We start from the raw sequence: 2980 nt of genomic DNA, 5'->3' as shown, positions 1-2980 counted from the left end.
TTATGTCGTGGTCTGTCATCAGGGAGTGACTGAAGAACCAATTCAACAACCAGCTTCCTCGAGACTTCGACACCCAACTCTCCCAGTCTTGTCAATATGAGACTTCATCTCCAAGATGTGAGTACATATAGACACTGCTTGCCAATAGGGATTGAGTGTCCTTGAACTTTTCAAGAACTTGTGGGTTAGGGAGAATAATTGGAGGAGGTGGAGGAGGTGAAGTATGATTTCCAGTCCCATTAATGCGCAACAAAGGGATTAATCTTTCACCTTGATCGCCATTTGGGATATCATCTTCATTAGGATAGCTTTATCCAAAAGGATAAGGAAGACCATAGTTGTCATAACTACACATCTATGAGGGAGAAATTCAAGTTTAGTTGATTTAAGTCCTTAATATAACACCCAATATGAAATATTAAGGCTAGGACCCAACAGAATATTTTATAACTTGGAAGAGGGATGCCGTAATCCAAGCTACAAAATATTTGAAGGTAGGTAAATGACGATTTACCAATTTCCACCATGAAAAACGAAATTTAACATTAGGTTTTAAATGACTTGAAACTCCTAGATCTTTTAAGATTCATTGAACTATTCAATGGCATGTTTAAATCTCGACTGTGCCCTTCAAGTTTGTGACTGGGATGCCGAGGATCACAAACAAGGAGTGAATAACCATGCAAATTAACTTGGTACACTTTATGTTACAACCACCTAATCAATGTGTCGGTTAACCACACATGCTCCATTGATCTATGATTAACATTAAGCTACCCTTTTCCACACATTTTCAGTCCCATATTAGTGTGCCGGTTAACCACACACGTTCCACTAATGACTTAACAAGGTGCAAAGTGCAATTTCATGGGTTAGCACCAAATTCACATTTTCCTAAGTAACTAAGATTGGTAATTTATAAGAGTTTAGTTACTTAGTATTTATCATTATACTTTTAATGAAGGGAGAATTAATGTCTTGTCCTACCCGTTCGACTAACGACCCTCCACCAGTCAAGGAAGCGGTGGGTGAGAGTGGATACCCATTAAACTGCCATTTATAGGCAGTAACCTTATACCCCCCTTATAGACCGGCTTCGTGAATGAGGCCTACTAACGGTAAGACTGACTTACTCTTATACATATATATATATATATATATAAATATTAAACCTATAATATTATAATAGTATAAGGGTTGAATTTTAAACTTTTAAAATTTAAAGGGTTGGAATTAAAGTATACATGGGGGGGGGGGGGGTAACTTTACAAATTCCAAAACTTGAGGGCAGGTTTTGAACAATTTAAAAACTTTAGATTTCCATAACTTATGAGTTTAAAGTAGTTTAATGAAAAAACTCTTCAAGTTCCATAACTTGAAGACAAATTACGGAAGACTTTAAAAACATTTAAAAATGAGACTCTTCATTTTCATAACTTATGGAAATTTTATGAGTTTTAAAATTCATAAATGAGACTTTTTATATAACTTGAGGACAAGTTACAAAAACTCATATTATGAACAACTTTTAGATCAATTTGAATCGAAAACCAATTATCACATAATTTTTCTGTTAATCTAAACTAACTCATAAGAACAAGATAATTCATATCATCAATCTTCAAGAAATTCACATAAACATATAAACTAATACAAATCTTGAAATTATGACAATTATCTTTTTAATTGGATGAGAATCATCATTACCATTACAATAAAATCAATTTTTAAGAACAAAAACATTTTGTGGTAATGATTCTAATCCAAAACAGGCCAAAAAAACTCGAATATATGTTGTCAGGGGCTCCAACTCGCAGAGTGCAAGAACCAACTCGATGAGTTGGATGAGTTTACACATGGACTCATCGAGTCCCTTAATGGACTCGTCGAGTCCCCTGTCCAGACAGCAAAAAAATCGATTTTTTCAGCTTATTTCAGCAAGTAGCATCAAAAATAATTTGAAAACAACCCATGGCTCTGATACCACTGATGGGTTTTGTATACTACAACATCCTATGCTGCACATACAACCCTAAATACCTTAGATCTATGTTTTCACTAATTACACATACAATGGTGTTTCCAAGGTATTAAGCCTATAACTAGCATGCAATTGACATAAACAATATGAAACACTAGTTAGGATGACATACCTTTTATGTAGCTTGAAACCTTGTTGTATTTGGCCTTAAGAGCTTAGCACCAAAAGTATGAATGCCTCAAATGCCTCACAACTCACCTAGAACAAAGGTGGCTCTTGAGAGAGAATCTCCATGCACCAAAACACCTCATGAACTCCAAGAATATATGTCTAGGCACAAGTGACGATTTTGGCCAAAGGAACACATATTTATATGTGGTGGATTTCAAGGGTCATGGGTATAACCCAAATCCATACCCATGGGTTTTATGATCCATGGTTCATGTGGCCCAACTCTTTATGTGTCCATACATAAACTTGGTCCAACATGAATCATAAGCCTAACACATATAAATATAACTAATTACCATAATTAGTGCCCATATATTAAATTAGTCTTATTTGATCACTAAATTAAATCCAAATTAATTATTGATCAATAATAATTAAAACATATGATTTCATATTAATATATTAGAACTTATAATATATTAATAAATCATATATTACCTTCTCTCAAAAGTCCATCCTAACAAATTGTCCTGGTGTTATGCAACCCAAATTGTCACAACTAGCATTCTGGCTAGGAAATTCTAGTCTCATGTAAACATTCTCTACTGTGATACTTGTAACCCTAATTTTATAGTGTAACCTATGCTCATTCAATGACAACAGTCTTAATCAACACTCTTAAGTAAAGCTCAAAATCTTATACAATACATCTCTTATAGTCAACTATGGGTTGAAACCCTAGAAATTCCGGTTCAAGTTTATTATGAACTAGGATTCTCTTATTGGGCCTAATGGACCAATAAACCTTCAACTTGATTATATTGGGCT

Source organism: Lactuca virosa, chromosome 2 (genome assembly GCF_052849685.1).
Source record: "Lactuca virosa cultivar CGN04683 chromosome 2, Lactuca_virosa_CGN04683_v6, whole genome shotgun sequence".
Taxonomy (NCBI): Eukaryota; Viridiplantae; Streptophyta; class Magnoliopsida; order Asterales; family Asteraceae; genus Lactuca; species Lactuca virosa.
The sequence above is the reverse complement of the archived record's forward strand: the minus strand, read 5'-3'. Positions refer to the sequence as shown.